The sequence below is a fragment of the Dryobates pubescens genome, chromosome 27 (genome assembly GCF_014839835.1).
Source record: "Dryobates pubescens isolate bDryPub1 chromosome 27, bDryPub1.pri, whole genome shotgun sequence".
In the NCBI taxonomy this organism is placed as follows: Eukaryota; Metazoa; Chordata; class Aves; order Piciformes; family Picidae; genus Dryobates; species Dryobates pubescens.
The window spans coordinates 10309755-10336879 of NC_071638.1; the positions used below are offsets into that span (position 1 = coordinate 10309755).

Genomic DNA, 27125 nt, shown 5'->3' on the forward strand with positions numbered 1-27125 from the left:
CCCCTTCTTCTCCCTGGATGCTGTGAGCTCCCTATCTGGTGTGGGGACAGGGTGGTTCCAGTCTTAGCTGTGGCTTTCAAAGCCAAACTAATATTTTTGTGCAATCTTGGCCTGTTTAGGTCTAATGCCAGGGAATAAGGGGAGGCCTGGCCAGCCTGAACCCAGCCTAGCTATGGGGGGAAGAAAGAGCCCTGGGGTGGATGTTAAATCCCAGGTGGGGAGAAAAGGAGCGCTGGGGTCTGTGGCTTGGTCTGGCTGGGGGAAGGTTTGGGGGATTTCCATGTATCCTGTATGTGTTAAGGATTCAGGTGTTCTGTGTTTTCCTCTATATTTCTCAATACAGTTTCTGTATTTCTCTCCAATTCAGCGAGAGCCTCTTCATTTTCCTTCCTCTGGGAGTGGAAGTATTTCTGTCTGCTCTTTAAACCAAGACACCCAGGAACTAAGTGGTACTCTGCGTGGGAGAGGAGGAAGGAACATGCAGACTTTTTCCCCTTCTGTCATGCTGAATGAGAACTTACAAAGCCCTAGCTATTACTGCATTGTGTCTGTGTTTTCTCCTAATTCTCCACTTTTTCTCCATCACAGTAATCCAAACATGCTCTCAGGACTACATCAGCCTTTTCTGGCTGTGCATTATGCAGGGGAATGAATTTTTAATTCATTCTGTTTAAGAGGCAGCTAAAGTAGATACAGACACTTGATACTGTCAATTGCCACGTGAATGCATACAGAGACACTTACTCTTTGTACAAATGGTAATTTCCAGAGATCACTGCAAGAGGAGCAAATGGCTCAGTCAGGGAGATGGAGGAAAGAAATAATGGAAGAAAAATACAGAATTTTGGGAACATTTCGTAGAATTGTAGAATTTCCAGGGTTGGAAGGGACCTCAAGGATCAGCCAGTTCCAAACCCCCTGCCATGGGCAGGGACACCTCACACTACAGCAGGTTGCTCACAGCCACATCCAGCCTGGCCTTCAAAACCTCCAGGCATGAGGCTTCCACCACCTCCCTGGGCAACCTGTGCCAGTCTCTCACCACCCTCATGGGGAACAACTTCTTCCTAACATCCAATCACAATCTCCCTATTTCTAGTTTTGCTCCATCCCCCCCAGTCCTATCACTCCCTGACACCCTCAAAAGTCCCTCCCCAGCTTTCTTGGAGCCCCCTTCAGATACAGGTTGGACTCAATGATCCTCGAGGTCTCTTCCAACCTTAGTTATACTGTGATACTGTGATACTGGAAGGCCACAAGAAGGTCACAAGAACCCCAGCTCCCTCAGCCTCTCCTCATAGGGCTTGTGTTCCAAACCCCTCACCAACTTCGTTGCCCTTTTCTGGACACGCTCCAACAAGTCAACATCTTTCTTAAACTGAGGGGCCCAGAACTGGACACAGGACTCAAGGTATGGCCTAACCAGTGCAGTGTACAGGGGCAGAATGACCTCCCTGCTCCTGCTGGCCACACTGTTCCTGATCCAGGCCAGGCCCTCTTGGATGCCTGGGCACACTGCAGGTTCATGTTCAGCCTACCATCAACCAGCACCCCCAGGTCCCTCTCTGCCTGGCTGCTCTCCAGCCACTCTGCCCCCAGCCTGTAGCACTGCATGGGGTTGCTGTGGCCAATGTGCAGAACCCAGCACTTGGATGGATTCTACCCATCTGTCCAGCCTGTCGAGGTCCCTCTGCAGAGCCTCTCTACCCTCCAGCAGATCAACTCCTGCCCCCAGCTTGGTGTCATCTGCAAATTTACTGATAACGGAATCAATGCCCTCATCCAGATCATCAATAAAGATGTTAAAGAGCATGGGGCCCAGCACTGATCCTTGGGGCACACCACTAGTGACTGTCCACCAGCTGGCTGTGGCACCATTCACCGCTCACCCTAGACTTGAATATTCAAGCCACATTAGACTTGGGCATTTTGTGCTTTTAATGATGTTTAGAACGTTTAGACTTTAACACCATACATGGTCACTGGTGGAGCAGGAATGCACTTGCTGTATTTGCAAGCTGCCTGGTGGCTGTCTTGGGGCTGTGTAAATGCATGCTGGTTATCGATGACGGAGATTGGAGTCAATACAGCTGACCAATATGATCAAGTATTGTTCCTTTATTGTTTCAGTATTGCAGGCCTATGATGCAGGCCTGTGGTGTGAGTATAGCACAGTAGAGTAAAGCAAAGAAGAAGAAGGGATAGGACAGGCAGAAGTGCCTAGCAAGGGAACTAGGGCCTAGCTCTCTCTCCTCCACAGAGTAAGAAACCACAGCTAACCCAGTCAGAGGAGCAAAGCTATACATTTACAAGCATATATGGAAAGCAGGTTATATATAACACAATATATGCACTGGTTAGGCTGCACCTCGAGTACTGTGTCCAGTTCTGGGCCCCTCAGTTTAGGAAGGAGGTTGACTTGCTGGAACGAGTCCAGAGAAGAGCAACAAAGTTGGTGAGGGGTTTGGAACATAAGCCCTACGAGGAGAGGCTGAGGGAGCTGGGCTTGCTTAGCCTGGAGAAGAGGAGACTCAGGGGTGACCTTATTACTCTCTACAACTACCTGAAGGGAGGTTGTAGACAGACGGATGTTGGTCTCTTCTCCCAGGCAGCCAGTACCAGAACAAGAGGACACAGTCTCAAGCTGCACCAGGGGAGGTTCAGGCTAGATGTTAGGAAAAAGTTCTATACAGAAAGAGTGATTGCCCATTGGAATGGGCTGCCTGGGGAGGTGGTGGAGTCGCCATCACTGGAGGTTTTCAGGAGAAGACTTGATGGGGTGCTTGGTGCTGTGGGTTAGTTGTTTGGGTGGTGTTGGATTGGTTGATGGGTTGGACGCGGTGACCTTGAAGGTCTCTTCCAACCTGGTTTATTCTATGTATTCTGTGTATTCTATTTACAATATATACACAGAAATATACAGCAGAGAGAAATAACACAACAAAAATCCCTCCCCAAGGAGGGATTCCCTCCCTGTAACCCCCTCTCTCCCCCACTACCTCCCTTTTTTCCCAAAAAGGGGTTAGAGAGAAAGAAAGGCAAGTTATTAAGGGAAAGAGTTGTTAGCAAGCTTCAAAAGCCCATGCAGGATTAGTGTTTGCTTATCTCAAGGCCAACTCCAGCAGTTCGCGAAGAAGCAGGCAGGAAGAACAGGCTGATACCCAAACTCCCCCAACTCCCCAACCAAACTGAACTGAGGAAAAAAAATTCCAACTGCTCCACAATCTAAAGTTGCATTTTATCCATCCACCAATGAAATTCGTTTAGAATATCAGAATGTTTTGGTTCTAGTACCGAAAACATTTAGCCAGAGTGTCCCAGCACTGTTTGTTCTTAAAGGCACAGCCTCAAACGATCACAGAACGATGCTGTGAAGCAGTTCTCCAAATCCAATCACTGGCTGCACGTTGATTCTTTTGAGGAGTGTGTGGTATTAGCAGCAATCCCATGGTTGATGCTGTGTTTAGATTTACACTGAAACACTTCACAGTTGCACTCTGAAGGTGTAATTACACAGACCTCTTGGATAACAGTGGGAATCTTTCCAGTGATTTTTTTTGGCAGGCTTTCTGCAAAGTCTTTCAATCTTTGATGCAACATCTTTTTTTTTTTCTATGCTTGCTTTTTTTCAAATAAAAAAAATAAATGAATGCTGGAATGTTCAGATTGGATGTTAGGAAGTTCTTCTTCTCCAGGGCTGGAGCCCCTCTCCTGTGAGGACAGACTGAGAGAGTTGGGGCTGTTCAGTCTGGAGAAGAGAAGGCTCCCAGAAGACCTTCTTGTGGCCTTCCAGCATCTTAAGAGGGCTCCAAGAAAGCTGGGGAGGGACTTTTTGGGGTGTCTGGTAATGACAGGACTGGGGGGAATGGAACTAAAATACAAGTGGGTAGATTGAGATTGGATGCTAGGAAGAAGTTGTTCCCCATGAAGGTGGTGAGACACTGGCACAAGTTGCCCAGGGGGGTCGTAGAAGCCTCACCCCTGGAGGTTTTTCAGGCCAGGCTGGATGTGGCTGTGAGCAACCTGCTGCAGTGTGAGGTATCCCTGCCCATGGCAGGGGGTTTGGAGCTGGATGATCGCAAGCCCTACAAGTAGAGGCTGAGGGAGCTGGGATTGTTTAGCCTGGAGAAGAGGAGGCTCAGGGGAGACCTTCTTGCTCTCTACAACCACCTGAAGGGAGGTTGTAGCCAGGAAGGGGTTGGTCTCTTCACCCAAGCAACCAGCACCAGAACAAGAGGACACAATATCAGGCTGTGCCAGGGGAAGTTTAGGCTTGAGGTGAGGAGAGAGTTCTTCACAGAGAGAGTTGTTAGCTGTTGGAATGTGCTGCCCAGGGAGGTGGTGGTGTCACTGTCCCTGGAGGTATTCACGAGGGGACTGGACATGGCACTTGATACCATGGTTTAGTAGTCATGAGGTCTTGGGTGACAGGTTGAACTTGATGTTCTTTGAGGTCTCTTCCAACCTTATTGATTCTCTGATTCTATACACAATTCTACAGAGCAATGATTTCTTGCACTGGAATCAGTCTGCTAGCCCCAAATCTATGTGAGTAGATTGGGAAGTTGTAATTAAAGCCTGTGATTCCTCAGTATTTTTTTCCAGTGAGTGGATTCTCTCAGTCATGATGCAAAGGTTTGGTTGCAGTTGGAGTCTGTCTGGGAGATTAAAATGCAAGGGACTTCAAGCATCCCTGGCTTTGAAAGCAGTAAGCATGAGAAGCTTGAGCTAGCGGGGAGGGGAGGAGGAAAGGGAAACATTTCAGATATTGGGAAAGACAGATCTTTGAATCTACTGAAAAGGACAAGGGTGCAGGGTATGGTTTGATGGATGTGCTGTGTTCTCACGACATTTCCCCACAATTAAAGTAACATCTGTTCAAATGTCAACAGGTTTGATGAGCTTCTCCCTGCAGGAGTAGGCAGCCCTGGTGTTTGGAGGGAGATGACCCTGTAGTTAAAGGCACATACAGAAGAGTCTGAAGAAATTCAAGTGCAGAAGAGATTTGTATAATTGATGGGAACACATAGTATGCTGTCATCTGTTCTCAGTTAGCATAGGAGTCTCTATATAGCAAGAAAGAATCATCTTAATGTGAGTTTTATTATTGTCTTGTAAGTGTTTCTAATGAAGTTCTCTTATTCCTCTTGTGATTCATCTATGGACCTTGTAGTCTTGGAAGCCTTAATTCAATTTCCTTTCTTAAGGAAGCATTTTGAGGGCATGGGAGTCACATAGTAAATTCTGTCACTAAATGTTTCTTCTGTCAGCCTTACCTTGTTGTCTTACTGCTGTTCTGAAGGCTGAGAGATCACAGGATGCTGGGGGTTGGAAGGGACCTCTGAACATCATTGAGTCCAACCCCCTGCCAGAGCAGGACCATGGAATCTAGCACATGTCACACAGGAACACATCCAGACAGGGCTGGAAAGTCTCCAGAGAAGGAGACTCCACAACCTCTCTGGGCAGCCTGCTCCAGGGCTCTGTGACCCTCACAGTAAAGAAGTTCCTCCTTGTGTTGAGGTGGAACCTCCTGTGCTGGAGTTTAGATCTGTTGTCCCTTGTCCTGCACAGGGCACAACTGAGCAGAGCCTGTGCCCTCCCTCCTGACCCCCAACCCTCAGATATTTATAGATATTTATTAAATCCCCTCTCAGTCTTCTCCTCTCCAGCCAAAACGGTCCCAGGTCTCTCAGCCTCTCCTCACCAGGCAGTGCTGCAGTCCCTTCAGCATCCTGGTAGCTCTCCTTTGGACTCTCTCCAGCAGATCCCTGTCCCTCCTGAACTGGGGAGCCCAGAGCTGGATGCAAAATTCCAGGTGTGGTCTCACCAGGGCAGAGTAGAGGAGGGGGAGAACCTCCCTGGATCTGAGGAAGTCATAGTGTAGAAAACCAAATGATGTGATGTTGAGTTTGGAAGATGTTAGCACTGATGAGAACAAGAAAAGCTTCTGCAGGTTAGATCCCAGCGCAGGAATGGTCAACTGTAAGAGAATTCGCCCTGGTAGTGGAAGACAGAGGCTTCATTGTTGACCTTGTTCCCCTCTGCATCTTTGTTGCTGCAATGTTTTTTGTGTTTATTTGTGGCTGTTACAATGAAACAATCTTGAATGTTTTGGCTTAAATGTTATTACTCAGTGGCTCCTAAAGAAGAGAAGGCTCCCAGGAGACCTAATTGTGGCCTTCCAGGATCTGAAGGGGGCTCCAAGAAAGCTGGGGAGGGACTTTTGAGGGTGTCAGGGAGTGATAGGATTGTGGGGAATGGAGGAAAACTAGAAATGGGGAGATTCAGATTGGATGTTAGAAAGAAGTTCTTCCCCATGAGGGTGGTGAAACACTGGCACAGGTTGCCCAGGGAGGTGGTGGAAGCCTCATTCCTGGAGGATTTTGCAGCCAGGCTGGATGTGGCTGTGAGCAACCTGCTGTAGTGTGAGGTGTCCCTGGCCATGGCAGGGGGCTTGGAACTGGCTGATCCTTGAGGTCCCTTCCAACCCTGACAATTCTCTGATTCTCTGATTCAGTGAAGTATACACTGTAGAATTGTTAGTACTGCTTTGAGGATACTTTGCCTCTAGCTAAAGCTGTGTGATGAAAGCCTGTTGGCTGAGAACAGGCATAAAGACCTTTAAGTCAAGCATATGCCACTGGGGGTAAAATTTGATCTGCAGAAGTTATTTTCTGCAGCTGGTGTAATACAAGCTGAAAAAAAAAAAAAAGGGGGGGCTTAATTTCCAGTTTCAAACAGGGTGCAAAACTTTCCCCCCACCCCCAGCCCATAGATTTGATGTGGATGTCATGGGAAAAGCAAAAACTCTTTTAGCATTTAGTTTTCAAGAGGGCCAGTAAGCAGTGTCATTGAATGCAGCGATGGAAACAGGCACAGTTTAGCATTTCTAACCCTTTCAGCGTACAGGGGCAGCCACTTTACACTCCTGCCATAGCTGAACACATCAGCTTTGATGGCTCCAAGTCCAGATGGAGAGCAGTGACAAGTGGTGTCCCTCATTGCTGGGACCTATACTGTCTAATAATTTTATCAGTGCTACAGACAGGGGCATCGAGTGCAGCAGCAGCAGTGTGCAGATGACACCAAGCTGAGCGGTGCTATCCATACACCAGGGGGACAGGATGTGCCTGCAGGGGTGGGCCTGGGGACCTGGGGTCAATCAGGCTGGGGATACCTAATAGTAGCCTTCCAGTCTGAAGGAGGCTACAAAAAGGCTGGAGAGAGACTGTTTACAAAGGCTTGTAGAGATGGGATGAGGGACAATGGCTTCAAACTAGAGAAAAACAGAGTTTACATTGGATGTTAGGAACAACTTCTGCATCATGAGGGTGGTGGAACACTGGCACAGGCTGCCCAGGGAGGTTTGTGGGTGGCTAGGGCTTTGAAACATTAGCTCCTCTTTATGGCTGTCACTTTTAAAAGACATTGTGAAGAAATGGAGCATGCCAGCCTTTGGTTCCTGTGCAGCTGCTGGCAAAATCACTGTCTAGTCTGTCTGCACTAGCAGAATGAATGCTCCTATGTGAGCAGAGGGCTGGAGCTGCTGTGCTATGGAGACAGACTGAGAGAGTTGGGGCTGTTCAGTCTGGAGAAGAGAAGGCTCCCAGGAGACCTTCTTGTGGCCTTCCAGTATCTGAAGGGGGCTACAAGAAAGCTGGGGAGGGACTTTTGAGGGTGTCAGGGAGTGATAGAATTGGGGGGATGGTGCAAAACTAGAAATGGGTAGATTCTACAAAAGGTCTCTCTGTGCCTAATACATTATACATCAGCATGTTACTACATGGTTTTTAAAACATATTGAGAAGAACAGAAAGAGAACAAAGCTTATAATATTCCATGATTGATTCTGTGACTCTCTTATTGGAGAGGCATATAAAACTCACAGGGAGGCATTTTTGAAACATCTCTTGGGTGGTTCTACAATTTTCACATTTCATACCCCTCTCACCTCCTCTCCAGTCAAGACAGCATGCACACATGTATGGATACAGATTGCTCATTATCATTTATCTAGCTGGCTACTGAATTAAAATCTGTGTAGCTTTCATAGTTCCCCTGACTCCCTTCCTACGAAAGGAGAGAATAAAAGGGAAATGAGAGCTTTAAACAGCCTTCTAGTTCAGGCTTCTAACCTTTAGAATAGTGGTTGTGCCTCTTGAAGTAAAGCAGCGAGGTTTTGACAGGTATACACACTCAGCCAGCAGTGTGCCCAGGCAGCCAAGAAGGCCAATGGCATCCTGGCCTGTATCAAGAATAGTGTGGCCAGCAGGAGCAGGGAAGTCATTGTACCCCTGTACTCTGCACTGGTTAGGCCACACCTTGAGTCCTGTGTCCAGTTCTGGGCCCCTCAGTTTGAGAAGGACATTGAGATACTTGAACATGTCCAGAGAAGGGCAATGAGGCTGGGGAGAGGCCTTGAGCACAGCCCTACGAGGAGAGGCTGAGAGAGCTGGGGCTGCTTAGCCTGGAGAAGAGGAGGCTCAGGGCAGACCTCATTGCTCTCTACAACTACCTGAAGGGTGGTTGTAGCCAGGAAGGGGTTGGTCTCTTCTCTCAAGCAACCAGCACCAGAACAAGAGAACACAGTCTCAAGCTGCACCAGGGGAAGTTTAGGCTGGAGGTGAGGAGAAAGTTCTTCACTGAGGGAGTTCGCCATTGGAATGTGCTGCCCAGGGAGGTGGTGGAGTCACCATCCCTGGAGGTGTTCAAGAGGGGATTGGACGTGGCACTTGGTGCCATGGTTTAGTCATGGGGTCTGTGGTGACAGGTTGGACTCGATGATCTTTGAGGTCTCTTCCAACCTTAGTGATTGTATGATTCTGTGATATGGCTGGTTTCTACTGCTGCTGTGCTTTTCTGTGAAACAGGCTAAGGTATATTGTGATACTGTGATACTGTGATAATCAAATCAATGAAACAACAGTGAGAGTGGCTTCTGTGCATTCAGTGGAGAAGCTGACTTACGATCACTGAGCTGGAAATGCTTTTCTAATCTTTCTGCACAACATTCAGTCTTTTGGCTTTAAAGGGTTTTATGTGCTGAGTTTGGTGTGTTTTTTTTCCCCCTCCCCTGGGGCTTGATAGCTGCAGTCCAAATTGCCCTTTATTAAATGAATTTAACTTTCTGGTTTCAATTTTCCATGCTTTACACTGTATTTGAACTCCTCATCTGTATTGTCAATGATCATTACTCTGGAATGTCACTTTCTAGCTAAGATATGACATTAGAAATCTATTTTGCCTTACTGCTCCTAATCTATTTATGTGTGGCTGGAGTCTCAAGGGAAAACAAAAGATGGTCTTTTTCTGGATTTGGTTTTTGCTGATAGCCCTTTTGAGTTTGTATTTTAAACTTCTAGTAGCTTACAACTGAGACAAACATGGAAATAGAGATTTAAAGTTTCAGCCATGTAAAAATTTAATCTTCAGGGGAAAATGCATGTATGGATTTAAAAATGCTTTGTAAGTGCAGCAAGGAAAGTGTGGCCACACACCCAGGGCTGTGCTATGGTGAGTGGCAGAGTTGTGCTGTGGTCAGTAGCACAGCTTCCCTGTGTTTTTCCAGCCAGCTTTCTGAAGGCATAGCTACTTATTTGTGGCTGTGTATGCTTTCATCTGGCAAGGCACAGCTCTGGATTAGCATGGCACCGTGCCTGTGTGATTATATCCTGCAGGTACGACGAGGCTCCTAAATGCCATCTGGCAGTGCTAAATGGCCGGGCTGCATCAGAGCATCCAGACAATGTAATAGTAAAGGGGTCATAGCAAACTGCATTCACCTGGGCCTTGTGTGCAGGTACCACATAGATTGTCTGACATGAACATAAGCATTACAAGCAGGGGCACGGTGAGCTCCTCAGCCAGCTGATGTAATCTTTAGCTTAAGATGGTCTCGATTCTGTGGTGATACTAATAATTTAACATGACACTTACATGGATTGCTGCATTTAATTACTATTTTTTTAAGTCCTGCCTGCCTGGAAAATCTCTTCCCCCCCCAGTCCCTGCTGCAGCTGCTGTGTTGAAATCCATCTAAAACCTGAGCCACGGCGTGTGCTTTTTGAAGTCTTTGAACTGAAGCTAGCTGTAGTTTGAGGTCTGTCTACTTCAGAGGGAAAGGAAACACTTTCCTATTCTGCTCACAGACAGACTGTGCTGGAGGGCTTCTGCCTCTCTTCTCACAATGACTGCAGCAGCTAATCATGTGTAATCCCTGTGTTACAGCTCACAAAGAGAATCTGTGGGCACTGGGAAAGCATAAACTGGGGGATGTGTGCGATTTGCAGGGGAGTTGCTTTATATTTTACTGTATTTCATGTTAGTTTTAATTTAACTTGATATTATTCATTTTATTTAGTTAATTTAGTTTATTTTTTTCATGTTTATCTTATAAGCTGCATCCTTTCATACCTGCCATTATTCCCTTCGTGTTTATGTGGCAGATGTTACGATTTCACTGGGACTGCTTTGCACTCTTGGGTTCCTAAAGCAAGTAACTCGTAATGCTTTGATGAGATATGATGGGTTTGCCTTCCCTTTAGTGAGATGAGGAAGTTTTCACTTTCATTCTTTAGGATAAAATAATCATAGAATTACAATCACAGAATTGTCAGGGTTGGAAGGGACCTCAAGGATCATCCAGTTCCAACCCCCCTGCCGTGGGCAGGGACACCTCACACTGCAGCAGGTTGCTCACAGCCACATCCAGCCTGGCCTGAAAAACCCCCAGGGATGAGGCTTCCACCACCACCCTGGGCAACCTGTGCCAGTCTCTCACCACCCTCATGGGGAACAACTTCTTCCTCACATCCAGTCTGAATCTACCCATTTCTAGTTTTGCTCCATCCCCCCCAGTCCTATCACTCCCTGACACCCTCAAAAGTCCCTCCCCAGCTTTCTTGTAGCCCCCTTCAGATACTGCTATGAACTGTTATAAACTGTTCAATAATAGGGAAAATAAACATCTGGGTCTTCCAGATGCCTCTTTGTTTTGTCTCTATTTCCTCCTTATGCAAATACTGTTTCTTGATGGAGTTTTTCTGGGTTTCCAAACATCTGGAAACCTTGGGGAAATAGCCACTACAAATAGACTGACTGATTTCCCACTGCAGTGGGTCCAACACAGCCGGGTTTGCTGCATGTGGGATATACCATGCATGCTTCCACACTAATACCCAGAGTTTGCCAGAGAGTTCAGACTCCTGTGAGGTGTGATGCGTTTCACTTTTACTTACATCATCATGAGTTTTATGCTCCTAAGCAAGAAATGGGTGCACATTTTCAGCGTGTGGAGGTGAGATTGCCTGCCCCCATAAATGTATTCCAAATTGGGCTGAAAACAGTTTACATTTTTTCCTTGATGGACTGAAAATTTAGCTCACTGCTGGTATCAAAACACCACCTTTGAACTGGCAGTTAGGCATATAATGCTGATCCCTGTAGGAAACTGCAAACCAGGCTGTCCCCCAGGTTGGGGACTGAGCTGCTGGAGAGCAGTGAAGGGGAAAAGGACCTGGGGGTCCTGGTGGATGGGAGGTTGACCATAAGACAGCAATGTGCTCTTGTGGCCAAGAAGGCCAGTGGCATCCTGGGGTGGATCAGAAGGGCTGTGGTCAGTAGGTCAAGAGAGGTTTTTCTCCCCCTCTACTCTGCCCTGCTGAGGCTGCATCTGGAGCATTGTGTCCAGTTCTGGGCCACTCAGTTCAGGAAGGACCTGTTTGAAAGAGTCCAGCACAAAGCTACAAAGATGATGAAGGCAGTGGAAGATCTTCCTTAGGAGGAGAGCCTGAGGGAACTGAGGGCTCTGTAGCTTGGAGAGGAGGAGCCTGAGAGGTGACCTCCTTCATGTTGATCAAGATGTGCAGGGTGAGTGCCCAGAGGCTGGAGCCAGGCTCTGCTGGGTGATGCCCAATGCCAGCACAAGGAGCGGTGGTGGAAGTTGAGGCAGAGGAAGTTCCATGGAAACAGGAGGAAGAATTTTTTCCCTGTGAGGGTGACAGAACCCTGGAAGAGGCTGCCCAGGGGGGTTGTGGAGTCTCCCTCTGTGGAGATATTCAAGCCCTGCCTGGATGTGTTCCTGTGTGATCTGCTCTAGGTGCTCCTGCTCTGGCAGGGGGATTAGACTGGACGAGCTTTTGAGATCTCTTCCAGCCCCTAACATCCTGTGATTTATTCTGTGATTCTGTGTCTCACAAAGATGCAGGCAATTGGTTTGCTGAAGTGTTTGGGGATTTTTGGTTGGTTGGGGTATTTTGGGGTTTTGTTTTTTTGTACTGCCTGGTTCTGGCATTGCATTTCAGCCTGTCCTGTTGCTGTTGCACACAGCTAGGTTTATCATTAATGTCCTGGGAATTCCAGGTAGGCTATTAAAGGAATCAGATCTCTCTCTGAGACGCAGATATTCTCAGACAGACAGATCCTTCTCAGATCCTGTACTGCATAAATGTGAGGCTGTACACCCTCAGAATAAATATTATGGTTTAGTGTAGTGCCTGTTAGCAACACAGGCCTGTCTGTGCACGCAGATGTGTGCTGTGCTGTGCTTCAGGAGAAAGCTGGGAGTGCTGCCAACTTGCAGTTCATTATTTCTGCAGTTTATGAATGCTTCAGAAGTCCAGTAGGTCTAAATTGTGTCCTCCATGAGCTGTCATTGCTTTTGTAATCTCTGCTTTGGTTGTTTGTTGTTTGGGGTTTTTTTCCTTTCATTTCAGGTTTTAATTGTGATCTTAGATTTCAACAAGGGGGAAGGGGGTTGTGATTAAATATTTCCATCCTCTGCACTCTGAAGGAGTTAAAAGTTTTGATGGCCTGTTTGTGTTCTGCAAGTACTCCTATCAGCTCAGACTTTACCTTTTCACCCCCACCAATGGCAGTGTTAGGTGGACCACATTTCAGACCTGTAATTAACCTCTGCAAAATAATTCTGGGAAGGAGTTGGATAGAGCTGAGTGTCTCCTCACTGAGACCTCATTGAATAGGAGATTTCTGTTGTGTAAGTGGATAGAATAGAATAGAATAGAATAGAACAGAATAGAATAGAGTAGAGTAGAGTAGAATTGAATAGGATAGAATAGAGTAGAATAGGATCGAATAGAGTAAAATAGAGTGGAATGGAGTGGAATGGAATGGAATAGAATGGAATAGAATGGAATAGAATAGAATAGAATAGAATAGAATAGAATAGAATAGAATAGAATAGAATAGAATAGAATAGAATAGAATAGAATTAACCAGGTTGGAAAAGACCTTTGAGATCATCGTGTCCAACCTATCATCCAAATCCATCTAATCAATGCAGTTGCAGTCTGGAACACATCAAAGGAAGAGGCAACCAGACTATTTATAAGTGACATTGATTTTTACCAATTACTTCCCATAAAATGAGGAGTGTATAAGTCCTAATGAATACTCCACACATTTTTATCTTCTTTTTTTTTTCTGAAATAGATGCTTTAGATGTGTCCTTAATTGTACCTTATCTGAGAGGGTGACCTATTCTTCTGGATCAGTCTTTACAGTGTGTATCATCCTCTTTATCACAACCAGACTGGATTATGATGTTGCAGCAACATCTAAAGGCCATTCAGAAATTCTGTTAATGCAGAATAAATCCTCTTTCCCACTTAAACACATCTCAAACAGATCTGCACTCTGTACATAATGTAGCTGAGAATTCATTTACGACCTTTTGAGTCTCTTAGTAAAGGAGAGAGAAATCAGGTTCTGCTGGGATTCATCATCACAGCAACTAAAGCCACTGAAAAGAAAGGCAAATGAGAAGTGCAGGCAGTGTTTTTGTTTACAATCAAGGCTGCTCTTCTGGATAATAAGTGAGGGATAAAGAAGATAAAGCAAACCCACAGATCTAAAGCATATGTTAAAGAGCTGCAAGAACAATGTGTACATAACATACTTAAACATGAAATAGAGATATGGAGTGAGATTAAGAATGAAAAGAAGAAAGTTTTGGATCTTCTGTGCATGTATTATGGTTAGGCTGAAACCTGGGTAGTTTTCCCATGACTGATTGAAAATTGACTATATGTCACATCTGGTTTGGCTTAACTCAACTGCTACTTCCACTCAGCACACAAATTATTTGTGTCTTATTCAAAGGTGCACTTATCTGTGATAGGTATTTTACATTCTGCAGACTGGAGTCCAGGCCCACATTCTATCTCACAGCATCATAGAATTGTTAGGGTTGGAAGGGACCTCAAGGAGCATCCAGTTCCAACCCCCCTGCCATGGACAGGGACCCATCACACTACAGCAGGTTGCTCACAGCCACATCCAGCCTGGCCGCAAAACCCTCCAGGCATGAGGCTTCGACCACCTCCCTGGGCAACCTGTGCCAGTCTCTCACCACCCTCATGGGGAACAACTTCTTCCTAACATCCAATCTCAATCTACCCATTTCTAGTTTTGCTCCATTGCCCCCAGTCCTATCACTCCTTGATGCCCTCAAAAGTCCCTCCCCAGCTTTCTTGTAGCCCCCTTCAGATCCTGGAAGGCCACAAGAATGCCTCCTGGGAGCCTTCTCCTCTCCAGACTGAACAGCCCCAACACTCTCAGTCTGTCTCCATAGCAGAGCAGCTCCAGCCCTCTGCTCATCCTCGTGGCCCTTCTCTGGACACCTTCCAGCACCTCCACATCCTTGCTGGAACAGAGGCTCCAGAACTGGACACAGTGCTCCAGGTGTAGTCTCAGCAGAGTGGAGCAGAGGGGGAGAATCCCCTCCCTGGCCCTGCTGGCCACACTTCTCTTGACGGAGCCCAGCTTCTTTTCTTTAGCTGTATGGCAGAACCAAAATGACTGTTTGAAATGCTGTCTTTGATCTGTGTCCCTATTTCTGAGTTCTGTAGTTCTAATATCCATTATAAGGTGCTAAAAGAATTCTGGTTTTCCTATTAAAGCTATCTTAACAGTACAAATAGACTCTTATGAACACTGGTAGGGAAAACTGACTGGCTTTAGTTTACCAGACAGCTCATGCAAGTTGATTTGACTAATTTACTCCTGTCCTTTAAAAGTCACTCTTTGTCTCTTTAGATACTATGAGTAATGGAGACTGAAAGGGAAATTACCCTAAAGATTTTGAATCAGAGAATGGTCCAGGCTGGAAGGAACATCCTATAGTAATCCAGTCCAACCTCCCTGCACTCAGCAGGGACATCCCCCACTGGATCAGGCTGCCCAGGGCCTCCTCCAGCCTCACCTGGAATATCTCCAGGGAAGGAGCCTCAACCACCTCCCTGGGCAACCTCTGCCAGTCTTCCACCACCCTCATAGGAAAGAACTTGTTCCTCACATCCAATCTAAATCTGCTCTGCTCTAGTTTGATGCCCTTGCCCCTGGTCCTGTCCCTGCAGGCCTTTGCAAACAGTCTCTCTCCAGCCTTCCTGTAGCCCCCTTCTGGTCCTGGCAGGCTGCTCTTAGGTCTCCCTGGAGCCTCCTCTTCCCTAGGCTGAATACCCCCAACTCCCTCAGCCTGTCCTTGTAGCAGAGCTGCTCCAACCCCCTGATCATTCTCATGGCCTCCTCTGGACCCTCTCCATCAGCTCCATGTCCTTCCTGTATTGAGGGCTCCAGAGCTGCACACAGCCCTGCAGGTGAGGTCTCAGCAGAGCAGAGCCAAGTGGCAGAATGGGTTAGGATGTGTTGTGTTCCATTCTTGACATGACCTAATGTGATCTGTGCTTCCCAGATGTTTCATTCATAGTCACAATAAGCTGTGTTACTGTTTGCTGTTCAGCCAAGATGTACTAACTGTGTAGCACAAAATGTAAGCTGTTCTGTAGATATTTTTCAGAATATCCAGAGAGAACTTCAGATTTGAAAAAAAAAGAAGAAGTTGTCTTAAGAGTTATTTCAGTGTGAATTTTGGTTCTGCTCTGCACAGAGCCTTATGCTTTGTCTGAAGCTTCAGAATTAGCAGGGGAGGAGCAATCCCCAAGCCCAGTCCTGCTGCCTGTGCTAGGGGCAAGGTGTGACACTGTGGGCTTTGCAGGCTGAGGGCCATCCTCAGGAAGAGTTGTGGAGGAAGTGGGGGTGGAGGAATTATTTCATTCTGCCCCTGTACACTGCACTGGTTAGGCCACACCTTGAGTACTGTGTCCAATTCTGGGCTCCTCAGTTTAGGAAGGAGGTTGACTTGCTGGAGCGTGTCCAGAGAAGGGCAACAAAGTTGGTGAGGGGTTTGGAACACAAGCCCTATGAGGAGAGGCTGAGGGAGCTGGGCTTGCTTAGCCTGGAGAAGAGGAGGCACAGGGGTAACCTTATTACTCTCTACAACTACCTGAAGGGAGGTTGTAGGCAGGCAGATATTGGTCTCTTCTCCCAGGCAACCAGCACCAGAACAAGAGGACACAGTCTCAAGCTGCACCAGGGGAGGTTTAGGCTGGAGGTTAGGAAGTTCTACACAGAGAGTTATTGCCCATTGGAATGGGCTGCCTGGGGAGGTGGTGGAGTCACCATCATTGGAGGTGTTGAGGAGGAAACTTGATGGAGTGCCTGGTGCCATGGTTTAGTTGTTTAGGTGGGTTGGATTGGTTGATGGGTTGGACACAATGGTCTTGAAGGTCTCTTCCAACCTGGTCTATTCTATGTATTCTATGTATAAAATATTGATCAGGGGGTCACATGTTAGATGTCTGACAGCTGGGACTGATTAAAACTGTAATTGCTCTACTTAAATGTTTCTTGCTGATGGAGTTGTTCTTTTAGGAGTATTAAACTTCAATATTCACCTTTGAGACAGTGATTTGGTATTCTGTCAAGTTGCAGGAGCTTCTTTGCTTACTGAGCAGCATTTGCTGGAATCATTTGCTAGAATAATTTCCCAGCAACTGTTGTATCTCAGACAGATAAAATGTTTCTGCAAAGGTCTGAAGGAAGGAGCCAGGGTGGGTGGGAAGATTGAGAGACTAATTGCCTTTGTGATAACACCTTTCAGTAAGGTGCAAAATCAGCATTCAAATCCACTTCAAAGAACAGAGGACTACTGCAGTTCGCTGCTGTTTTCAGGTTAGGAAGGAAAAAATAGAATCTCAGTCTGGAAGCAAACAATAAGAGACTGTTGGTGGTGTCTAGGCTGGGGTTGGAGTGGCTGGAGAGCTGCCAAACAGAAAGGGACCTGGGGGTGCTGATTGACAGCCACCTAAACATGAGACAGCAGTGTGCCCAGGTGGCCAAGAAGGCAAATGTCATCCTGGCCTGTATCAAGAATAGTGTGGCCAGCAGGAGCAGGGAAGTCATTGTGCCCCTGTACTCTGCATTGGTTAGGCCACACCTTGAGTCCTGTGTCCAGTTCTGGGCCCCTCAGTTTAAGAAGGACATTGAGACACTTGAACGTGTCCAGAGAAGGGCAACGAGGCTGGGGAGAGGCCTTGAGCACAGCCCTGTGAGGAGAGGCTGAGGGAGCTGGGGTTGTTTAGCCTGGAGAAGAGGAGGCTCAGGGGTGACCTCATTGATCTCTACAACTACCTGAAGGGGAATTGTAGACTGGAGGGAGTTGGTCTCTTCTCTCAAGCAACCAGCACCAGAACCAGAGGACACAGTCTCAAGCTGTGCCAGGGGAAGTTTAGGCTGGAGGTGAAGAGAAAGTTCTTCACTGAGAGAGTTGTTCACCATTGGAATGTGCTGCCCAGGGAGGTGGTGGAGTCCCCATCCCTGGAGGTGTTCAAGAGGGGATTGGATGTGGCACTTGGTGCCATGGTCTAGTCATGAGGTCTGTGGTGACAGGTTGGACTTGATGATCTTTGAGGTCTCTTCCAACCTTGTTGTGCAGCAGAACGTGTGTTTGTGCAGCAGACCCTGTGTTTGTGCAGCAGAACATGTGTTTGTGCAGCAGACTGTGTTTGTGCAGCAGAACATGTGTTTGTGCAGCAGCACGTGTGTTTGCAGCAGAAGATGTGCTTGTGCAGCTGGACGTGTGTTTGTGCAGCAGAACGTGTGTTTGTGCAGCAGACTGTGTTTGTGCAGCAGACCCTGTGTTTGTGCAGCAGACCCTGTGTTTGTGCAGCAGACCCTGTGTTTGTGCAGCAGAACATGTGTTTGTGCAGCAGACTGTGTTTGTGCAGCAGACCCTGTGTTTGTGCAGCAGAACATGTGTTTGTGCAGCAGACTGTGTTTGTGCAGCAGACCCTGTGTTTGTGCAGCAGACCCTGTGTTTGTGCAGCAGACCCTGTGTTTGTGCAACAGAACGTGTGTTTGTGCAGCAGACCCTGTGTTTGTGCAGCAGAACATATGTTTGTGCAGCAGAACATGTGTTTGTGCAGCAGAGCATGTGTTTGTGCAGCAGAACGTGTGTTTGTGAAACAGAACATGTGATTGTGCAGCAGAGCATTTATTTGTGCAGCAGAACATGTGTTTGTGCAGCAGAACATGTGTTTGTGCAGCAGACCCTGTGTTTGTGCAGCAGAGCATTTATTTGTGCAGCTGGACGTGTGTTTGTGCAGCAGAACATGTGTTTGTGCAGCAGAACGTGTGTTTGTGCAGCAGACCCTGTGTTTGTGCAGCAGAATGTGTGTTTGTGCAAGACATACAGTTAGAATCACAGAATGGTCCAGGCTGGAAGGGACCTCCAAAGCTCATCCAATCCAACCTCCCTGCAGTGACCAGGGCCATCCCCAACTGGATCAGGTTGTCCAGCCTCACCTGGAATATCTCCAGGGAAGGAGCCTCAACCACCTCCCTCGGCAACCTGTGCCAATCTTCCACCACCCTCATAGGAAAGAACTTGTTTCTCACATCCAATCTAAATCTGCTCTGCTCTAGTTCAAAGTCATTGCCCCTGGTCCTGTCCCTGCAGGCCTTTGCAAACAGTCTCTCTCCATCCTTCCTGTAGCCCCCTCCAGGTCCTGGCAGGCTGCTCTTAGGTCTCCCTGAAGCCTCCTCTTCTCCAGGCTGACCAGTGCCAGCTCCCTCAGCCTGTCCTTGTAGCAGAGCTGCTCCAACCCCCTGATCATTCTTGTGGCCCTCCTCTGGACCCTCTCCATCAGGCCCATGTCCTTCTTGCCATGTGCCACCCCCCTAACAGTATGCTCTGCCACTGGTCATATGTTGGGGTGAGAAGAGCATGATGACAACACAAGCTGGTGGCTAATTCAAGAGCATTCGCTTCAGAGGGATAAATCTGAATGTTGCCCCTCTTGAAGGTCACAATATTAGAACTTTTCCATTTCTCATAGAAGAACTGAGATGCAGCTACCTTCAGTTTGATGAAGGGAAGAAATTGTAGAATATAGAAGGGTAGAATTAGGATGCAGGGAGAGATGTCCACATTGAGGGAGAAGCAGGGGACTCTTCACATCATTTCAATTCATTTCTTGCTTGTTTACAAGATGTTGCTCAAGTTCTATGTGAGAATTCAGCCTCTATCATCTGCCTCTCTGAGTGGCTGTGGTTTAAATATTTAAGTACACAGAAGAACATCAACCATTATAATTTGCCTGGTGGAGTCTGCAATGAAGAGTGAAAAACTGAGTCTCCAATGACATCATGAGAATTGCAGTGCAGGCTAGAAATGCTGCAGATCACAAGGTCATGTAATAGAGATTGCTTATCTGACTTGTAGTTCTTAAATCTTCTCAGCCCCCCTCGACAGCATTAGAACTGCAAATCACATCATTTTGCTTTGAAATCTGAGGAAAAAGATTTCCTGCAAGCATGCAGATAACAAATTTTGAGTGAGGGAAAAAAAAAATAAAGAGTAGCTGCAGCTAAGCTCTGCTTAAACCCAGCAAGTCCTGGTTAAATGGAAAATCATCTTTGGATATATATGTGTATAGAGAGAGAGAGAGAAAGAGAGAGAGAGAGAGAGAGAAAGAGAACTCAACTTTCTAGGAGCTGTTAATTCACTGGCTGTTGGGGAAAGCTGGGAAATGTGTTAATCCCTGACTATCTGATCATGTGTTTGTGGTTTGATTGTTGTTGTGGTGGTGGTTTGGTTTTAGGTTTGTATCTTCCAGAGACAGTGGAACTGATTCCTCTTTCTCCCACACCCCACGCTTAGCAGCATCCACATCTGGCACTACCTAGAAGCTTATTGTTTGATGACAACATATAAAGAGTATAGCAGTGCACTGAATCCAGGCTGTTCCTCATCAGGTTTCTAACTGCTGTTGTCTTGCAGTGCTGGACGTAGCAGGTGGTGGTTGCATCCGTTCAGTCTTCTTATTGTTTTCAGTATTGCTTATCACTGAAGTGTTGTTCTTGTTTCTGCCATCTCTCCTAAACTTAACCTGTATTATGTAGAAGGTTGATGTTACTATGGGACAAGAATTCCCACTTTGGTCTCATAATGTCATAGACTCATTGAATGGCTTAGGCTGGAAGGGACCTCTGAGCATCTACCCCAACACCCCTGCCTTGGGCAGGGATACCTCTCACCTATTCTTGGTTGCTCAAGGCCTTCTCCAATCTGGCTTTAAACACCTCCAGGGAGGGAGCATCCCCAACCACTCAGAGTCTCACCACCTCATACTGAAGTCTCTTGAGGCTGTTTCAAGAATGAGAGTCTGTGAAGGTAGAAATGCAATTGCATGCACACTTTATGCTCTGCCTCGGACATGAGATATGCTTCTTGGAATAGTACTGGTTGCAAAGATGGGTCAGGCCTGTAATAAGTCTCAACTTACAAAGTCCATCTTGGGATTTGTGCCTTTGTTATGATCCCTAAGCTCCTCATGAGGAAAGGTAGGATATCACATTGTCACAGTACACAGTACATTAGAGGTTGGAAAGGACCTCCAGAGATAATCCAGCCCAACCCTGCTGCCAGAGCAGGGTAACCCAGGGCAGTTTACACAGGAATGCATCCAGTTGGGGTTGGAAAGTCTCCAGAGCAGGAGACTCCACAACCTCTCTGGGTAGCATGCTCCAGGGCTCTGTCACCCTCACTGTAAAGAAGTTTCTCCTTCTGTTGAGCTGAAACTTCTCTGGTCAAGTTTGTCTCCGTTGTTCCTTGGCTTATTCCTGTGCACCACCCAAAAGAGCTTGGCCCCCTCCACTTGACACCCACCCCTCAGCTATTGATAGACATTGATCAGATCCCCTCTCAGCCTTCTCTTCTCCAGACTAAACAGCCCCAGGGCTCTCAGTCTCTCTTCCCAGGGGAGATGCTCAAGTCCCCTGAGCATCCTCATGGCTCCTCCTTGGACTTTCTCCAGCAGGTCTCTGTCTCTCTTCAACTGGGAAGCCCAGAACTGGACACAGGATTGCAGCTGTGGTCTGAGCAGGGCAGAGCAGAGGGGGAGCAGAACCTCCCTAGCCCTGCTGCACCCCAGGATCCCATTGCCTCTCTTGGCCACCAGGGCACATTGCTGCCCCATGCAGAATTTGCTGTCCATCAGCACTCCAAGATCTTTCCCCATGGAGCTGCCCTCCAGCAGGGCAGCCTCTAACCTGTCCTGGTGCCTGCTGTTATTCCCTGCCAGGTGCAGGACCCTGCCCTTGTCCTTGTTGAACTCCATGAGGTTTGCCTGCAGCCAGCTCTCAGCCTGTGCAGCTCTGGCTGGATGGCAGCACAGCCTGGCAGGTGTCAGCCACCCCCCAGTTTTGTGTCATCAGCAACTTGCTGAGGGTACTCTCAGTGCCCTCAGCCAGGTTGTTGATATAGATATTGAACAAAACTGGGCCCAGTACTGATCCCTGGGGAACACCACTGGCCACAGGCCTCCAAGCTGACTCTGTGCTACTAATATATAATAATAACAATACATTTTCATAACTGTAATGATATGCTAAAGGTTCAGGTTAAGAGTACTTTAATGACAGGCCCTTTGAAAATTGCTTAAATAATCACACCCTAGTTTCCTGTTGGGACAGAAGGCAGGTTACACTGCTGTGCTTATTTAAGGTATCCCTGCATCTCAGTGAGCAGCAGTCTGTTCTTTCAGGCTATTGTAGATAAAAATGGCAGCTTCTGTACCCAGTGTCCATGAAAACAGGAGCAGCTTCAAATTATCTGCTGACATGGTTAAGCATGGTTAAAAGAGCGGTTCTCCAGGCTTCTGGACCTCCAAAGGGAGGCAAATTAACAGTGGAAGATTGAGAGTTTAAATGTGAACAGATTTGTGTTTTTTTTTCTTCTTCTTTTTTCTTAAGACATTCAGTTAAATATCTCAGATTCTAAAGCAAACATGGAGTAAATAAAATTAGAAATGGCAGACATTGTAAGACCATGAGTTTCTTAGTATTTAAGGTTTGAATATCAGTCCAGCTGTATTCTGCTTGTGCCTGTCCCTTTCTACACAAGAGGCAGAGCCCTCTGCCCCCCCTAGGAAAGGAAAGCAAGTGCACAAAATGTGTTGATGTGGTGGGTTGAAATTACCTCCCCCAATTAATTTGGAGAGCTGCTCCCCAAAATAAATTTGCCAGGCCAGCTCAGGTTGGGCTGGAAGCAAATGAAGCTCTATTTACAAACAAACTATAATCTAGAACCAGGAACTGCAACGAATATGTACCAAATATGCAACCTTTGCATGTATTTACAATTGATAAACAACACAAGGACCTCCCCAGGACAAAACCAGGGGGATACCAATACCTTCCCCCCCTCCACCCTTTTTCCCCCTATGCAAGGGGCAAGAGAAAAGAGAAGAGCAGAGAGTAGCTTGTTAGTTACTTAGCCACAACAAGAATGCAGCCAAGGTCAGCAGCAGCCAAGCACAAGCCACCACCTAGAATAGAATAGAATAGAATAGAATAGAATAGAATAGAATAGAATAGAATAGAATAATAGAATAGACCAGGTTGGAAGAGACCTTCAAGATCATCATGTCCAACCTATTATCCAACACCACCTAATCAACTAAACCATGCAACCAAGCACCCTATCAAGTCTCCTCCTAAACACCTCTAATGATGGTGACTCCACCACCTCCCCAGGCAGCACATTCCAATGGGCAATCACTCTCTCTGTGTAGAATTTCTTCCTAACCTCCAGCCTAAACTTCCCCTGGTGCAGCTTGAGACTGTGTCCTTTTGTTCTGGTGCTGGTTGCCTGGGAGAAGAGACCAGCCCTCACCTGGCTGCAGCCTCCCCTCAGGTAGTTGTAGGGAGCAAGAAGGTCTCCCCTGAGCTTCCTCTTCTTCAGGCTAAGCAACCCCAACCCCCTCAATCTCTCCTCATAGGGCTTGTGTTCCAAACCCCTCACCAACTTTGTTGCCTTTCTCTGGACACATTCCAGCAAGTCAACATCCTTCCTAAGCTTTGGAGCCCAGAACTGGACACAGGGCTCAAGGTGTGGCCTAACCAGTGCAGTGTACAGGGGCATATAATATACCCTGCTGTGGAACTCAGAGCTGTAGCATCCTGATGTCCTTGTAATCCTGTCAGTGCTGGTTACAGATGTGTGAGTCTCGTGGGCTTTGCTCAGTGACATGCTCTGCTTCACTTTTACCAGGAGATCAGGTCCTGCTCCTGTTAGCTGGCTTTCATTCCGCCTTTGCAGGACGTCACAAACCCTTTCAGGAGCTGAGCCCAGCGTGGGGAAGATACCCAAAACAAAAGGCAGAAATGCCATTTGCTGGAAGATAATTGCCAGTGTTCATTTCCTCACTGAAGTGCTAGGGCCCATCACACTGTTGCCATGGCAACCCCGAGCCTGTCCCATCAACTGCCTGGTGTGAATTTATGAATGCAAGCCTGGATGTGCAGGAAGTGGCTCCAGGCAGGCAGTGGTTCACCTGCTGCAGCACAGAGCGCCGAGCGCAGCCGGAGCTGGGGCTGCCTGGTTTGGGTTGCAGCATCACAGTGGGGTGCTGTGATGCAGGTAGCCAGAGAGCAAATGAGCCAGTTCGAGATTTAGTGGGATTTAATGTGGTTGAATCACAGCATCACAGGATGATAGGGGTTGGAAGGGACCTCTGGACATCATTGAGTCCAAGCCCCCTGCCAGACCAGGACCAGAGAATCCAGCACATGACACACAGGAACACATCCAGACAGGGCTGGAAAAGCTCCAGAGAAGGAGACTCCACAACCTCTCTGGGCAGCCTGCTCCAGGGCTCTGTGACCCTCCCTGTGAAGAAGTTCCTCCTCATGTTAAGGTGGAACCTCCTATGCTGGAGTTTCTATCCATTGCCCCTTGTCCTATCCCAGGGTGCAAGTGAGCAGAGCCTGTGCCCTCCCTCCTGAGCCCCAGCCCTCAGATACTTATAGAATCCCCTCTCAGTGCTGGATTAATTTTGGAAACGTTTGTGCTACATTAAAACATTAGAAACATTGTATTTGAAATGAATGCTATGAAAGACACTGGCTCTCTCCTTGTGACTTGATGGATGTCTGAGACATTTTGAAGGTGAAGCCCATTTCAGCTTAGGTTGCTAATGCTGAATATGGGGGTAATGGGTGTAGTCCTACACTTTAATTAGTATTTCACCTCATTTAAATCTCAAGAAAACATGCTTGTGAACAAAAAGCTGGAAAGACTAACCCTCTGCTCCACTCTGGTGAGACCACACCTGGAGCACTGTGTCCAGTTCTGGAGCCTCTGTTCCAGGAGGGATCTGGAGGTGCTGGAAAGTGTCCAGAGAAGGGCCACGAGGATGAGCAGAGGGCTGGAGCTGCTCTGCTATGTGGACAGACTGAGAGAGTTGGGGCTGTTCAGTCTGGAGAGGAGAAGGCTCCCAGGAGACCTAATTATGGCCTTCCATTATCTGCAGTGGGCTACAAGAAAGTTGGGGAGGGACTTTTGAGGGTGTCAGGGAGTGATAGGACTGGGGGGAATGGAGCAAAACTAGAAATGGGGAGATTGAGATTGGATGTTAGGAAGAAGTTGTTCCCCATGAGGGTGGTGAGAGACTGGCACAGGTTGCCCAGGGAGGTGGTGGAAGCCTCATGCCTGGAGGTTTTTGCAGCCAGGCTGGATGTGGCTGTGAGCAACCTGCTGTAGTGTGAGGTGTCCCTGGCCATGGCAGGGGGGTTGGAACTGGCTGATCCTTGAGGTCCCTTCTAACCCTGGCTGATTCTGTGATTCTAAGAACTCTTGAGTTCAAATCTTGGCTGTCCCATAGACTTCTTATGTGATTTGGGGGTAAAGATTTCAGCTGTTTTCTGTGCATGCTTTTCTTCAGTAAAATAAGGGTTTTGAAGAAACCCCAACCATCCACCTAAACAAAACAAGCCAGCCCCTTCCTGGTCTTTCTCCTTTGTATCATGGCTATCTCAGAGTTGATTCCTGTGCCTTCTTGCAATCTTCACATTCATGATGAGGCTTGATAAATGTGCTGGCAGTTGTAGCAGTAGGCTTCAAATATGGCTCTGCTCAGAGTCTGTCTGCTCAGTGGCCAAGGTCCTGCAGCCGCACTGGTCATCAGCTGGGCTCATAGCTGAGGGCTGTTCTGAAGTGGCTATTATCAAATGCAGGCAAATTGCATTAAGGACATGGTGTCATGAGTACGATGCCAACCTTTCAGAGGTGGAATTAAGGTAGCTCTTGCTATTTTATTTTGCACCTGTGCATCTGCATGATGCTACAGCCCTGATCACTGAGGCTGAAGAGGGCCTCCAAGAAGGGATTGTTCACAAAGGCCTGTAGTGATAGGACAAGGGGCAATGGTTTAAAACTAGAGAAGAGTAGATTTAAGTTGGATATTAGGAGAAAATTCTTTACCATGAAGGGTGGTGGAACACTGGAACAGGTTGCCCAAGGAGGTGGTTGTGGCCCCATCCCTGTAGATACTCAAGGTGAGTCGCAGCAGGGCTTCTGAGCGTCCTGATTTAGTTGAGGATGTCCCTGCTGACTGCAGATGGGATTGGACTAGCTGACCTTCAGAGGTCCCTTCCAACCCAAACCATTCTGTGACTCCATGATTCTATTATCACACACTATTTTTAGCAGGTGTTTTTTGCAGCAGTTCAGGATGTGCAGTCTTTCTCTGAGAAGCATGTCAGATTATTCATTGACAAGTGTAAAGGGATAAGAGTAAGTTTGAATTCCCAGGGAATAAAAGCCTTTGACAGGGATAACTTTCAGAATGAAATTCATGCTACAGCAGGACATGCTCAATCTTTTTGCATACCCCTAAAGTGGAGCCAAGCTCCAGACTTCATTTTCATGCCTTGCTTTCCTATATATTATTACATGGCACTGAATCATTCATTTTCAGAAGAAGATTGCTGCTTTGCTGTAGTCAAGAAGTTTTCCTTTCTTCCCTCTGGAAGTGAAAGGCAGATTGACTCTGCTGTCCTGTACTAATATACTTACACCTTGGTGTACATCACCAGAAAGCAATTTCCACTGGCACTCCATTATCTCAACTGCTCAGCTTACAAATGCACAAATGCACAGCCTCCATCTGTCACATTTCCTTACACCTTTCCAATCAGCATTAGGAGTATACAGTGGGCAGCATGGGCAGAAGGGACTTCTGAAGAACTCATTCTGTGGTGATACAAGGGGTAGGAAGATGGCTTGAAATTACAGCAAGTTCAGCTCATTTCAATAGTGGTGTCTTGGGAAGCTTTTTATGTGGCAAAGGCTTCATCTTCATTAACTCATGGACTAGGAATTGCAGCATGCACTTTCGTTATGGGTTGAACTAGATCCCCCCCCCAGTCCGTTATCTTTTGGTAAAGCTACCCCAGAGAACAAATCCACCACACTCACAGTATGGAAATGAAAATGGAATGGTATTTGCAAATGAAACTAAATATAGCAGTCAAACATGCAATTAACATGTCCTGAGTGCATTTACATATATACACAGTACAAAAGCTCACACAATTTCCCCTTGCCCCTACTCCTTAGGGACAAAGGGCCCCAGGCCAAGCTCGATCTCCCCCTTCCCCTTGTACCTCTTACACAAACCAAACAGAAAAGGCCCAAGGTCAGAAGGAAGATAGCACAGCCTGAACCCCCACAAGTGAAGCAGCAAGATGCAGCAGCCAAGAGCCAAGAGAGCACAAAACAACTCTGCTGCAAGATAGAAGGTGTTCAATACTCCAGTGGAATTATTCTAACCTACCTATTCACAGACTCACTGAATCACCAAGGTTAGAAGAGACCTCAAAGATCATCGAGTCCAACCTGTCACCACAGACCGCATGACTAAACCATGGCACCAAGTGCCACATCCAATCCCCTCTTGAACACCTCCAGGGACGGTGACTCC

The 27125-nt window shown here is 47.1% G+C and overlaps 1 protein-coding gene across 1 annotated transcript in view; it reads left to right on the plus strand.

Moving 5' to 3' along the window:
* NAV3 (neuron navigator 3) overlaps nucleotides 1–27125 on the plus strand; it is a 451810-nt gene that overhangs the window by 13094 nt on the left and 411591 nt on the right. The gene's annotated exons all lie outside the window — the stretch shown is intronic.